This window comes from Protomyctophum bolini (assembly GCF_963924005.1).
Source record: "Protomyctophum bolini genome assembly, chromosome: 22".
Classification (NCBI taxonomy): Eukaryota; Metazoa; Chordata; class Actinopteri; order Myctophiformes; family Myctophidae; genus Protomyctophum; species Protomyctophum bolini.
In genome coordinates, this window is record NC_137883.1 from 20,032,560 (window position 1) to 20,048,980 (window position 16,421).

A 16,421-nucleotide genomic window follows, 5' to 3' on the forward strand; every position below is an offset into this window, starting at 1 on the left:
TGAAAGAGGCTTAAATGTGGCATCACTGGAAGACGTACAGTAGGGCCTAGGCCATTTGATCTCCCTTGAGATACAGTGTATACTGTAACAGCCCGGTAATGAGATTCCAATTATAGATCATTCATTCCGTCCTTGTCAGAGTGGAAACCTTGTATGAAGAAAAGAAAAGAAAAAAACTTACTTTCAGAGCTTATCTACAAGCTCACAACGCGTTGTAGATCCGCTGTTTTCACTATATTGCTTGACGCTCTGGCACGACTAAGTATGGGGCATTAAATTAAATAAACAAATGTGAAATGTTGAAACGTAGATACGATGTTAACTGCCAGACAACAAGCGACAGCCTAAGATGTCTGTGTGTAGGCCAACAACAGCCTCCTCCTGCACATGTACGCAACTACGCACGCACGCACACACAAATGTAACCTATTACGACTGCCTGATTAAGTCTTATACTTTTCCGACTGATTACTCCCATGGCTTTGTGTCACGTATTCGGACTTCCCCTTGACCCAACTAAGATATATACACGCACAGTAGAGGTAGTTACATAATCACCAGTTATTTAGTATCCAGGCAGATATACACACATAGCTCATAGCGGTCATGGCCCTGAAACGTTTGATAACGCTTTGACTGACAGTAAAAAAGGAAAAAGAAATGGAGTAGTATAGCCTGCTTACTTTCCTCCATGCATGCGCCGGCCCAGCAGACCATGTCCATGTCACATCCCTATGCGGGGGAAATGACAGGTGCTCTCCACATGCCTCCAGGGCCGTCTATGTGTGCACTGGCCTGCCCTGCCTGACAGACGGCCAGTGGTGGGAAAAAGTACTTGAGTAACAGTATCAATACTGCCATATAGAAATGCTCTGTTTACACGTCCTGAATTCAAAATGTGCTTGAGTAAAAAGTATCGGCATCAAAATGCCAATACCAATAGTACATTATATGCGGAATGTCCCATTTCAAGTTTTCAAATGTATACAAATCTTTTGAAAATAGCAGATCTGCAAGCTCAGAATGCGTCGCACCGCGATGCATTGTGTGCTTGTAGATCGGCTATTTTCAAATTGCCGAAATATATATATATAGGGCTGAAGTGGTTAATGTATGTTTTGTCATAATAATCAAAATGTACAAAGTAACTAGTAACTAAAGTTGTCAAATAATTGCGGACTAACATTAGCCTCTGAGACGTAGTGGAGTACAGTACTTAAGTAAATGTACTGCCAGACAGCCTGTGTGTGTGCACTGGAGCAACCCCAGGCCAACACACATAAATAACTGTCTTTTCACTCTATTTCTGTTGATGGCTTGAAGCCACAGACAGACAGACGGACGGATGGACGCACGCGCACACATACTGCACACGCACACGCGCACACACGTATGTAATGAATGTTTGAATTTGACTTTTAGGTTGAACAGAGCAGAATAGTTCTTATTGCTATAGGTAATATCTATTAAAGTACTTATAATTGTATAATTATAATACTTATTTTATTATTAGTGTTACTTTTTTTTGTGAGATAAACCAGAGTAATTGAAAATGTTGAGATAGACAAGAGAGAGAGATAGAATGTATGTGCTAATATTGACTTTGCAAATGGCTGATGATGGACTCACTCCAGCCCACAGCAAATGTGTGCTCTCTTCAAGACTGTGTGTGTGTGTGTGTGGGGGGGGTGTTTTTGAGCATGTTATTTGGCAAAGTTAAGTAAATGCTTAAACAGGCAATATTCTTATTATAGTCTTTGGCACTGACCAAAGAAAAATAATACACTAAAGAGCTTATTTTAGCCCTGTGAACTCGTAAAGAACAAATAACCACTTGACAGGCATGTTTGATTTTAGCTCTCAGGCACATTCTCGAGGATATTATTGTGAGCTTGTAGATCTGCTATTTTCACTAGCTTGTGTCCAGCCACCGGGCAAACGTTGAATTTCTCTTTTTGGATATTGAGCTAAAACCACTGATGTAGGTAGGGCATTAATAATGAAAAGACAGCAAAGTATGGAGATAAAAGATACTTTCTCTCAAGAACAGGTGGGACCCTCCTGTTAGAAATACTGCCCGGGTAACCGGATTCTAAATTTCTAATCCACTGTGGTGCATCCGGCTTTGTCGAGCGTCTACACGAACACAATTGGCCCGTGTTCGGGGGAGGGAAGCCGGACGGTGAGGGTGGTATTGGTCATTGCACGGACTCCTACGGGCTGGAGCGGCATCTGTCAGCAGGGAGTGTTGGGCGAGAGGAGTAGGACGAAGGCTCTATGTCCTCCCGGTGGGGGCTCCTCACTGGTATTGAGTCAGTAGGGGTACGACATCAGTAACTACACATAAATGTGTGTGGGGAGGAATTGGCATAACGCAAAAATAATTGTCTACTCTAAATTTAGAAAATAAAAATAAATATTGCCCGGTCACTGGTTGTGTGTGGTAACATCGTGAGACAGGAGAAACGTAAGCAAAAGTTATCTTGCTATTTAAAGGAAGACGTTAAGTCACCAATGACTCCATGCAGGACAACCAAGCAACGACAAAGAGATATACTTAGCCACTTTTATTCATAGTTTCCAGCCTGTCATTCAGACTGGGTTTCATGTAAACCACTGTGGTTAACACGCCCTCAGTGAGTTCACACAACTCCCACTGACAACATTATACCACCAACAGTCTGCATGTATTATTACTCCTACTGTTTCAACACAGAACTGGCATAGCCATCATGGAGAGACTATACTGTAAGCTCATAAATGTATCATAATGTATACAGTCTGATACTTTTACTTTGTGGCTGCAGCTTTATGGTAACCAAACATGACAATGGAAAATACACACAAAACCTTACACTGCGAATCAAGGTACAGTATGTCTGTATCACTGAGGAGTTGAGCTGTATTTAGCCCAAGACAAAACAAAAGTACCGGTAGATGGCTGCCTTTTTAGGAGACCGGAAGCAGGTTGGAGTCTATTATTTCCAATGGGTGAACATGAACACAGCTTCTGAACCATTCTTTAGCCCCACGGTCACTGAATGAACTAAATATTGGACCCAATCGTGGCAAGCTACACAATCTTCCGAAGATTTTCATAAATGGCTTTTCTCAATGAGACAAATCAGATTGTTATTGACCTATCTTTCTCTTGCCCAGCATCACTGTCACAGAGACAGTTTTGAGACAGGAGACAGGAGACCATTTGTAGGATTTGTGTACCATGCACTTTGCCTCCAGACAGTGGTTCCAATTGGGATGGTGTATCTTCATAACTCTTTGACTTATAGCTTCTCTCTCAACTTCTCTTAAAGGCAGGGCAACAGATAAGGCACAACTTCAGATATTTACATATTGGTGCATAATATAACAAAAATGCTAGACCACTCTGCTCTATTCAAAATCACTCAATATTAGTTGCAGCTGTCCTAGTTTGACGAAGCATTATGACATGAGTAGGGTTGGGAACCTTTTGGATTTTAACGTTTCCAGTTCCCTTCAACGATTCTTATAGGGGGTTACAAATGGACCCTTACATGACTGTAACTGTAACAAATGGACCCTTACTGGTCCAATTGTGTTCCATTTGTACACCAATTACCACTGGTATAGTAGCAGAAGTCAAGTCCACATACTGTACCAGCTCTGACAGTGTGATAAACGGTTCCAGAAAACGGTTTCAAATACGATGGAACTGCTTCCGGTTCTTCAATCTCAGAACCGGGTCTGTAAAATAATCAGTTCCGGGTCCAAATGCTAATTATGAGTGGAGGAAGTTGTTAATTACATACAGTACTGGGTGGCAGTGGCTCAGGAGGTAGAGTGGCTTGGAAATTAAAGATTTTTTCCACCCTAAAACATGATCATCAGGTCTTATTATTATATAAGGAGGTATAATTTTTTTCAAAAAAGTGTACAGTATTTGTTAAAATGTTGTTTTTATGTGGGCACGCCCACCAGTTCATTAAGTATGCCTGGTGGGTGGTGATCCACCTGAACTGAAGCCGCACCCACAGCTGTAGTTGTATGATAAAGGGGGAGGGATTAGGGGAGGGGCTGATAGTGTGGTGTCACTATTATTACTGTTTATTTCATTGGCCCGTTTGACTGTCAAAGGGTTCAGCCTCCAGGAAGAAACCCTAAATACAAAGTTAATACACCATTGCACATAAAAACAACTCCAGGGTGTCTAATGAAGTACTCTTATACGAGAGCAGGTTGGTGCACGCCGGTCGTTAGGTCGTAAAGTGCTTTGTATAATGGTGATAAATGCAAATGCTACCCTGTACTTAGATAGTATAATATTGGCTTATACATGTAAATGTCTTGCATTCATTTGATATATTTACGGTTTATGAGAATGCCAAGTTCAAATATGATTATTTTATTTTAGGCGGTCACGGGCCATATTTGAACTTGGTCAACAACGGCCATTCCTCCATTATTGCTTTTACAATGTGTTAACAGTCCTACTCCTACAGTCATTTGTCAGAAACCCTCCCCAACCCCTAACCTAACCCCAACCTCACAGATTTTTAATCCACAACACAGATTAGTTTGAACCTGCCAGGCTGCCACGCATGTCGGGAGCCACGGGTGATTTTTAACCCGCAGCACGGGTTTGTCTGACTAAGGACTGTTGTAACTATGTTACGTTAATAAAATAATAAAAAATAACAAATAAAAATCAGCTGCTATTTTTGAATAACCAACGCAAAAAACTAAAATGACACAGATGCTTTCCCATTTCAAACCTGCCATCCCTATGTTGGATTAGATTTTTCGTTAATTTTGCACAAAAATAGTAGATCTACAAGCTCAGGCAAACAGGGTTTGTTTTAAGTTATAAAGTTAATAACTGTTTTACAATCAGCGATGCCAGTACCGATATCCTGATAAACGTGATGACTTGGTACAATAAATGTTTTGATTGATTGAATACTTTTAGTCAGAAATGTAAACAGCACGTGTGACAGTAAGACATCCGGCTAAAAGGTCCTGTTGACTTGTTTTCATCGTGGTCCTATGAATCAACATCTATGAAAAATGTACACAATAATAATAGTCGTCAACAATTATAAAACACTATTATGTACAAAGGAGAAAATCTCCTTTCTATGGGAATATACTTCCCCTTGTGGTCTCCGGATAGATTTTTTCCAGGCCAATTTAGAAAGAGACCAGTGATTTACATATTTTTATGGATGGTGTCAGGGCATTCCACATTTTGGTACCAGAGTAGTAGAATGATAATTTTCATCATGGGGACAGAGCATTCCATTCCGCAAATAATTCAATTTTCAGCTTTAGAATATGGGACTGGTGGCCTCTTTCCAAATAATATGCTGCACATGCATATTGTACACGTGATGCCCCGGGCCAACAGATGTTGCCCATCGACAACCTGCACAACTCACGCCTTCCCCACCATATGGATGCTGCAGGGTTTAAGTGGTTAACTGTGCAAATATGTTGTACAGTATCTGTACTTTACTTAAGTATTTACATGCGTGGATACCTGGCACTACATTTCTAGGAATCATTTCCCCAGAAGCAGTGCGGCAGCGGCAGCAGCCACGGCACTGCCGCCAACAGCCGTGCCAGTGTTTCCTCTGCCGTGGCAGTGTTTCCTGTGCCACCGGCAAAGCCTCCTAATCCGCCACAGACTGGCGGCTGCCGGCACCTGCCGCTTGCCACCGGCACATGCCGGCACCTTCTGCTTGCCTACCGGCACATATGCCGGAGAATGCACTCGCTGTCCCTCCATTTCTGGTCCTTGTTGTTGTTAGCACACCATACTATGATGTAATAGCTCATTTTTATTCTCTACATGGATGCAACATTATTTCTTGGGCATCATTGTTTTGCTTATATAGGCACACTGGAATAGCATCTTCAGATAACTTAACCACGTTCAACCTGGCATCCCTATTTTAGTCATGTCATTATAGTCGAAAAGCAAGTATTCCGGTACTTTGAAGTGCAAGTTTCACTTGTAGTCAAGTAATAATTTGACCAAGAGTATTTGACTCATGTACTAAGGTTGCGTAGCCTACTTTGTCCACCGCTGATGATTGAACATGCCATTCTGCTTTGTGTCTTGACCGTGTTCCTGCATGTATTTGTTAAGATTTGAGATATTGATCATCATAGCTGATTGAAAACAGTATAGGGAGGGGAGCTCCTGACTAATTATTACCAGCGGTGGAAATGATCTATGTACATTTACTTAAGTACTGTACTTGCGTACAATTTTATGTACTTTTACTTCTGCTCCACTACATCTCAGGGACAATATATTGTAGGCCTACTTTTTACTCCACTACAAGTAATTGAAAACTTGAGTTGCTAGTTATTTGGTAGCTTTGGGCTATTATTACAAAACATACGTTGCCCACTTCATTGTAAAACATGCAAGTACTTTTTCCACCACTGATTATGACCATGATTTCCTCCCATTTGATTAGAATGTAAATCCCTGTCACAGGGTCTCAGAGGCGAGCAGGGGAGTTATTTGAAGTGAAAATGCCTCTTCAGGGAGTTAATGATACTCTCTGAGGCTTTTCTCAACACTCTCTGAGGCTTTTCTCAACACTAAACATAATTTGCAATTATGATGAGTTTGCCTTAAGTTATTCATTGCTTATGGTGAAAGGTGACACATATGTGACCTAGAAAGTAAATTTATCTCTTTTCACTTTCACCTGTGTCGGTGCACTGCAAACTGCACTAATGTGTACAAAAACATAATATATGCAAAATCCGGGTTAAGTGGGCAATATGAAGCATACTGTAGCAGTTCTCCATTTACAAAAAAAACTATGTTAGGTTTTCTAAGTCGTGGGCCCTAATTATATACAGCATGCACATATGCACTTATTTAACTCATACGCCGAAAATAGCAGATCTACAAGCATGCATACAATGCGTTGCATCTGCAACACACTGAGCTGCCGTACATTTAGTCATTTTGACTATCTGTGTTTATATATTTTTATATGTTTTATTATTAAAGAGCTTTGTATAACCTCTATTTTGGGAGCTGTTGTGCCAAACTCTGGAGCATGCAGCGAAGGTTTGGCAGCTCTCCTCTCACACCCATGTAGGTCAGGAAGAGGGAGAAAATAGCATCTATGTTGTCAGCCCCTTTTACCTGTTGGCAGCTAGCTGCCATATGCAGTAAAGTGCCCCAAAAAGTAGGTTGACTGGAGGTTGGAACAACCTTGAGAAGTGCTACTGTACGTGATATACACAATCAAAGATGACATTTATTTTCAATGTTTTCATGATGGGAACTATGACTAATTCATGATGTGAATTAATAAACACATTCCTTTGTATATAAGTTTCATAATGGATTATTATGAACAAGCGTGAAATTAGGCCACTGCAACATATTGCAGCATTAAATCACACACTTAAAACAAATCTGTCTGGAGAACAGTGATATTTACAGTAATGGTGATGTTTGTACAGTAATGCAAACGATACCTTCTTTGACTGTATTTCTATGTGCTGATGGCTTAACCTTACCAGCCAAGGTGCAAAGGGCCAAGTTGGATGTTGAGCTGTCTTTCATTCTTTCATCTTTTATGCCTTACTGCTGTAGTGCTACTGCTATGACAACTAAATGTCTGTCTGTATGTGGTTGGTATAGGGTTGGATTTTGGGTAGGGCGTCGGACTCATGACCGTAGGACTGTTACTACGTTGGACCAAACACATACAGTAACACCCGTTACGTTAATTGGCCTCAAGCTCGGTGAAGCCCTTTGAGTGCTTTGTACTTTACTTTCTCAAATAGGCCAGAGAAAAACAATCCTTGGCCTATTTTTGCCTACAAGGCAAACAAGGCCAGTCGTTATATGGGCCTATACTTTGAATACCTGGGCAACCCGGGCTCCAAAATCCTGTTGGCTTCAGTTCCACATTTTACAGTATACTCTGCAAGGTAACTGGAAGGCTCGCCCCAAAACATGCAGGGACCCCCCAGAAGCAAAGATATGAGTTAAAATTTCCCTTAAAAAAAAGAAGATATATATATATATTCAATATTTTTCAAAATGTACTTGTAATAATTGCAGTATTAATACTTTTACTTAAGTAAAACATTTGTGTACTTCTTCCACTACTGGATTTCACTTTTAAAGGTCATATCCAATCTCGTTTAATCAGTTCATTACCATACAAATCATAATGTATAATATAAGTTGCCATGGAATGTGTCGGTGCTTCTAGGCTAACTATAGTGAGTGGTGAGCCTAATCCTTTGTGTCAACCACTACACCAGTGGTTCTCAACCTGTGAGCTGGGATCGCCAGGCGGATTCCCACGTGCTGTTGGGGGGGGGGGGTCTTCCCTAACGGCGAAGTGTCAATTTAAGGACTTTTAAGACCTTTTTAATAACTATAACTAAAAAAGAAACATTAGCTGAATTGTCAAATAATATAAGAAAGAGGCATACATTATGAAAATAGCGTCTACAAGCTCAAAACACCTCGCAAACAACGCGAGTCGTTGTGTGCCTGCATGTAGATCTGCCATTTTACCATAGGTGGAACCGAGTCAAACTAAATGTCTCAAGTCCTACAATTCAAAGTTCTTGTCAGGGTGGGGGGTCCCCAGTTCAAATATTTTGGGAGTCCCCACTCTCCAGTTAAAATATGATTATTTTGGGCAGTCCCCAGATCAAATATTATTCTTTTTGGGGGTCCCCAGTTCTAATATGATTATTTGGGGGGTCCCCATTTTGCGGCCTGAATTGAGAACCACTGCAGGCCTACACTAACATTCACTTTTTGAGGGGCGCTAGCCCCTCCTATGCCCAGATTTGTGTTTGTGTGTATGAGCCGTGTTTGTAGCACGGAATGTGATGAGCACGGAATGTGATGTATGATAAGAGTGCTGCTCACTTCACACAGGTGTGATTTTATTAAAAAAAATAATTAAAAAAAAATACTTACAGCACTCATCCATTATCTTGTTACAATGAGAGTTCTGCTAGAAATGCATGCATAATAAGATGGGATAAAATGGGATTTTGCATCAGCATGACCGAGAGGAGCAGACATCACATACCACCTTTGATGTGGCTTTGCTGCCCTCTACTGGACAAAGAACAACAAAGCTAGAGTTTATTTTTAAAGGAGCAGGAAAGCAAGGAGAAAGCATGGCTATTCACAGCTACAGAGGTTGCTTACCATAAGTGCTCCCCTCCCACCACATGACATATGGACCATTAGTGCACAATGTAGTATAATATCACTAACAAAAAAAAAAAAATCATATATATCATATATATCAATCCCTACCTCTTAAGTTGTTGAAATGATTCATACAAATAGAACAATACCATCACACAGAGACCAATTCTAAAAGAAAGAAACATGTATATGCTATCATAATTTCTGCCTTTAAAATGTGTGAAGGGTTTTTTTAGTTTATAATTTTGGGGTGGCCACTCAACACATTTTTTTAAAATCAAAGAATACATTGATAGCCTTGAATAGGAACATATATGTATTATATAATGCATTTACAATTCTGTGCTTGCTACAGCTATTGTATTTGATCAACATTGTTTAAAATGTTTCTCTAAAAATGGAAGCATATGGCCTAATATCAGAATCAATAAAAAACATTAAGAAAATGCATTCCTACTGTGCTATACTTTTAGAAGTGGTCTTTAATGACTCAGGTCATCTTTGCATACAGTACTGCCTATGATTGTTCACATCAACTGGCCACTGACACATTTTACTTTGAGTAGAGGCCCTGGCTAAGATATGTATGCACTTCATTTAGGAGAGAATATCTCAACTGTTCTTGGCTAATATGACCGCCGCTAACAACTTGGGAACTATGACTAATTATCTATCCGGGACGAAATACCTGAAAATGACCACACCCTATTTAAAATGACCGCTAGTTGAAACATGGCTCTAACTTTAGTTACAGATTTTCTGAGATGCTCAAAATGTTCAGAATACTCATGTTTGAATACTCAATAGACCATATGCACACGGCGGTCATCTTTCCACAAGTTAATGGCAGGGTGGAAACTAGCCACAATCTGCCATTGACCGTTCATACATACCGACATAGTCCAATCTAATTTTATTAAATTATGTCAAACTCACCAATATTGCAGCTGTACGGAAAGCTTTAATTATCCTCTTTCTATCTGCAAAGTGTTTGTTTCATAAAAATCCACGTTAGAGATGTTATGAGCTACTTTATGTCAAGAAATTCCTTGCAGGTGAATTGGAGTTTGCAATGTTGTTGAGTTTGACATAATTTAATACAATTAGATAGGACTTTGTCTGTTTAGATGTATGGGCGATCAATAGCAAATTGTGGCTAGTTTCCATCCTGCCATTAACTTGTGGAAAGATGACTGCCATGTGCATATGGTCTATTGAGTATTCAAATTATGAGTATTCTGGAAATGTTGAGCATCTCAGAAAATCTGTAGCTCCAACGGTTTAGAAGTTAGAGCCATGTTTCAACTAGCGGTCATTTTAAATAGGGTGTGGTCATTTTCAGGTATTTCGTCCCGGATAGAGAATTAGTCATAGTTCCCAAGTTGTTAGCGGCGGTCATATTAGCCAAGAACAGTTGAGATATTCTCTCCTAAATGAAGTGCATACATATCTTGGCCAGATCCTAGACTATTTGCAAATTGTAGTCTGCTCCACCAATTAATACATGCTTCTGGTACTCTACACTTTTCCTATTCATTAATTGCCCCCTTTCAGCTAGAAACAGCCTTGCCATATAGGCTACCCTTTTAGTACCTTTCTGCTTCCTCCTGGTAGTGCATTTCGCTCCATTACCAATTTCCTATTGTCAAGAGCCGGTTTTCTCCAATGCTGTTGCTTGTGTGTCTGCCAAAGCCTCACCTATCCTGACTGTACATTAGTCTACTCTAGAGGGAAGAAGGGGGTATCATGTACCCCCAGGTATATTAAACATTAAATGCCATTGACAATGAATGGACAATTTTGAGTGTTTGTGTAAACACAAACATTGCGTAAGCGTAACACAAACATTGATGACTTCTGATAGGCCGGAATGAGATAATGTATGATGATGTACGATCATAAGCGCGCCTCTCACTTCATGTGACCAGGGCCGAATCAGTCACACAGTAATTGGACAAACAGAATATTATTCATCGTCATTACTTTGTAAGACATACAACAACCTTTAACTGGCAAAAGTCATGTTTGTAATAGAGACTCCACCTCTTCCGCTCCCACGTCTGACAGCTGTCAGTCAGGGCCTATCATTTATTAATCACCTATTGTATTGTACTGTACAGTACAATTCCCTAGCCAAATGGTTCTCAAAATGGGATCCAACGAACCTTGGGGTTCCTGGAAAAGCTTAAACTATATCTGTATTTCCCTGGCCATATATATCGTCATGCTGCACTGATGTTCAGGTGACGTATTGGTCTTACGTCACTGCTGCATATGTATGTGTTGTAGGTATATATGGTGACAGTTGGTGTAGCTTTTGCAAGTGAGCATACATGTAGGAAACACATAGATGTTGCAGTAAAACAAATCAACATATTTAGTGTACTGCAGATAGTAGAGAAGAGTACGGTGATTTTAGGCCTTACTCAGATTTTAAGTGGTGGTGTTAGACCATATTTAGTAGGTGTGGTAGAATCATTGAAGACTTGTAACTCTCGAGAGATAGGGTGATAGTGGAAAAGAACGTGTGTTTTAAGAGATTTGAATTATAGCCAACAGTCTAAAAAAAAGAATGTCCTCCTTGACGCCCCGCATGATGTATTTTGATGAGACATGGAACAAACTACAGCCGACAATCACAGCAATTCTGAAGCTTGACTGTGTGGACAGAGCTACATGGAATGAGTGTTTCTCTGCTATTTATGCCTTGTGTGTTGCAAAACCGGAAAACCTGGCTGAAAGGTTATACACAGAGACCATGGGTTTTCTGGAGAATCATGTCAAGCAGTTGTGCGAGGAGACAAAGGAGTCTAATGAGAAGGTTTTACTGATGTACCACAAATACTGGGAACAGTACAGCAAGGGCGCCCACTACATGAATTGCTTATACAGCTATCTCAACAATGCTCTTTTCACCAGCAAAGAAGAGATAAAAGAGGGAGACATCCAGAGCAGCATGGATAATACCAAGCAACTGTTGGAGATTAGAGAGCTGGCGATGGACATTTGGAGAGAGTTGATGATCAGGCCCCTTCTGGACAAGCTGATCCCCATGCTGTTTGACGAAAAAGAAAATGACCAGGACGTAATCCAGGGGGTTATCGACTCTTTTCTTCACGTTGGGAAGCACAAGAAGGCCCCACTGACGTTTTACCAGGAGATCCTTGAGCGTTTTGAGTATTACAAACGGGAAGCCTCCAGTCTACAGCAGGAGTCCAACTGTTCACGGTATATGGAAAAGGTCTTAGCACAGTTGAAAGAGGAGGAGCGGGTGGCCTTCAAGAACAGCCAAACGGTCGCCTACAAGGAGCCCCAGGACGGCACCCAGATGGACGAGACGGAGCTACAGAAGAACATGAAGTACCTGCTGGACATCAACATGCTCAACCAAGACTCGCAAAAGGAGGAAACAGACGCCAAGTCCACCTTTTCGTTAAATATGGGCTTCACCGGTGAAATGACGAATCTGAAGATCACAACGTCAATGCAGAAAGACATACCACAGGAGTTGGAGCAGATGAGGAGTACCGTAGATGAGGACCGCAAAATGTATTTGCAAGCTGCTATATTGACCATCATGAAGGACCGCAAGGTGCTGAGACACAACACCCTCATCCAAGAGGTTATCAACCAGTCCAAATCCAGATTCAAACCCAGCATCAGCATGATCAAGAAGTGCATCGAGATGCTCATCGGCCAAGAGTACATCGAACGCAGCAAGAGCTCGGCAGATGAGTACAGCTACGTGGCGCCGAAACAGGAAGGGCCAAGAGCGTCCACAGATGTCCACCCACCCACCACCCATTGATCAACTGGCTGGTCGGATGGCCCCCACAGGTTAAAAAAGACAAAAAAAAGAACAGACTCATCCATCCATTTCATTTTGACAGACGTCCTGTCTCCCCCAAAAGGAATAAACGTACATAAACAGAAGGGGGATGACAGGTCACTCACTATGAAGAATATAGAAGAGCTGAGTGAGCAGGCAAGATCATGACACAGTGGAAGAAGAGACTAGAGGGTAAAATGGCGCACAACATACAAGATACATGGTAGTGGCGTTTAGTTTTTATGTTTTATTTCACATTGTCGGCATAAGGTGAGCCGTATAGAAGAGGGGTGCGTGCGTTAGCGATCAGACTATCATCTACAATGACATTGACAGTACCTTTTTTGGTACATCATGTACATCCAGATGTACATTTTTATGCAATAGGTTTTATTTCGTTTGGACTTTTTGTTTTAAATTTTAGTTTAGTTGTTCAAGTTGGTTTTCTGATTTAATAAGAATTGTATTTTTTTAAAAGGCCTAATTTTAGTTTAGTCATTGAGTTTAAATCTAAGAGAACCCATTTATGTTATTGTCATCTATTTTGTTATTTACCTTTCTCCTCAAAACTACTTGCAGCTTCCTAGGTACCCATAGTTTTAATTATCTCCACCAGGCCTCCCTAGGCAATTATGTTGGTTTGTCAGAAGCTACCTGTACATAAGTATATACATTGTATTTTTGTTTTATATTCCATTTACTGTATAATGGAATCACACGTGATGTTGTAGATGCATATAGTGTATACTACTCTCTCTCGCCCTCCACCTTAGTCTATATCGTGACAAAATGGATTACTTGAATGTACCCTTGATCAGGGTTATGTATACATTGTGTGATATAAAATGTTGTTTATTATTTTGTTGTCGGCGTGTTGGCACAGGAATTATAATGTATTGTAAAGTGTGTCTGAATATTCTCATAAGGGAAGGGGCTGTGAAAGGCAGCCAGACATGGAAATAAGGAAATAAATTCATTCATTCATTCATTCATACAGCCTGACAAATTATGTCATATTATCAAACATTCATGTCAAACCCCACATCATCATCTTAACATGAATAAGTTGCATGTTTTCCCCACAAGTAGGCCTTTATTAGCAATACAATTAGAATGTATACTGCATACATAAACCACCATATCAAAATGCAATATGGAAAAAAATAAACCAGAATTATACAACAATAAGATAACTATCCCTCAACAATGTGAGCAAACCAATTAAACAGAAATAGTGGTGAGTAGTTAGCAAAAACTAAATCTGTCAGTCTTGTACAAGGCCAATAATGGGTATAGCATTTCAATATGAGGAGCGCTCTTATCATCATACATCATCTCATTCTGGCCAATTACAATTTGTGTCCTTACTTTTCCGTCCTCACTTTTGTCTTCAAGGAGAGGCTAACTTCCTAATGGGGGGTAACTTCCTAATGCGCACAATAGAGTTGGTACTGGGTTGGTCCAGAGGGTTTGTGACACGCAGCTTCTATCTTATATCTATCCATCCTGGTGTTGGTTCACTATGTTGTCGCCAAGAACGAGCTCAATATTTACAAAAACATACCACCGTCACTCTATTCTGAGTGATGTAGGCTGGAATTTAAAGCCCACAAGAATGGCGCCGCTAGCTTTTCAGATGCCGCCCCCCTCTTGGTGACGTATACGTTTTTACCCTATAAGTCATAGTCTGGATTGGCACCAGGATCGCGTGGAGAAGGCCTAGTGCGCTCTTTGTACACACCATAGGCTATCATTAGCAGCAGTAGCTCCTTACCAACTCCTGACACCTACATCAAAGAGACGTACAACATTTAATATCCAATCCCTCAATGGCATTAAGTATGCGCCATAAGCCAGCAGTAGCAGCAGCACTACTCTTCCTACAGTAGCAGCAATAGTACTATAGTATTCCCAGCTTGCATTGTTCCAGACTTTCATGTTCGATCTGACCGATATGTCCATATAGGCATACATGGAGATCTGGTTCTCCAGAACCGCATCTCGAACCGACACTTCACGCCACCATATATGGCCGTCTTCATATACAGTATGAAGACGACACTGACCATCAAAACCTGGAGACATACACGGAGAAGACTGGATCAGATCTGCATACTGTATATGGAGCTGGCCAGCAACATCTGACCTCAAACCTTTAGATCGCCATATATGGAGCTGACCTGTTCTGACATTCCATATGTTGACCCTTCCCCTGTCCTTCCTCTTCGATGTCTCCCTTTTGTCTGATACCTGTCCATTCAATCTCTAGATGGGCCCGTCCCAAAGTTAATAGTGCAGTTGCACTATTAAGTGCAATTCCTGGTTAAGTTGGGTTAGGGTTAGGGTTACAGTCCGTCCCTAACTATTAAAGGAGCTCAATCTCATATGGAGCTACTGAGGGGTTGGACCTGGCTAACGCGCTGATATTGTGTTTGGACTAATACCGTACCTTTCACAATATTGAGTTTTATTGGCCCTTTAAAGAGTGACATCCCATCAAACTTATGCTGTTTTCCTCCCAGTGTGGAAGAAGGTTTGGATGGATGTTTACTGTGATCTCACGCTCTTGAAATATATACCTTGGTTTATGTTGTGTCAACTTGTGTGTAAACAATAATAGCAATTCTCAAAGCATTTGTCTCCCAAACGCCACCTCCAGTTGCAGATGGAGCGCTTCCTACAGTATATGATCACGGCTTCTTGATCGCGCAGCTGTAGCCCCTCAAACCTAAATTATGCCCAGCCGTGCAATGGTGTTGAGCGCAGAGAACGGCCGAGAATAGCAGATCTCCAAGCTCACAGCGGCCGCATCCACAACGCAATGTGAGCTTGTGTATATATATCAGCTGTTCTCTGTGCACAGAACTGTTGGCCATATTCAGACCGCAGACATCTTGCCAGCAAGGTGCTATACCTAGGTGATACTTCCCATAGACAGCCCATTCATCCAAACAGAAAAGTCCTTTCTAATTATATTAAGTGCAGCAGGAGGTTGCTTTACTGATAACGAGCGCTTCCATACTAAAACCAGTAAGACGCGCAAACGCGGGAAGCGAACGCAGCTCGTACATATTTGGGTTTTGGACGTATAGCTGCTTTGGGGACTCCTTATATGGTTATGGCTGAGTCATGTTGACGTAATCACTCAGCTCCATATATGGGCACAAAAGCGGGACAGACACACACACAGACACACAGACAGACAGACATGATCTGCTAGGTCTCATAGTAAGTGCTCACTGCATTCGCAATCACTGCGTTCGCAATCACTGCGTTCGCAATAATACTAGAAAAGAATCATCTGCAAGGAATTTCTTGACAGGAAGTAGCTCTTAATATGTCTACGCCTACGGTGTATTTTTATTAAACAAAAACTTTACAGATTGAAAG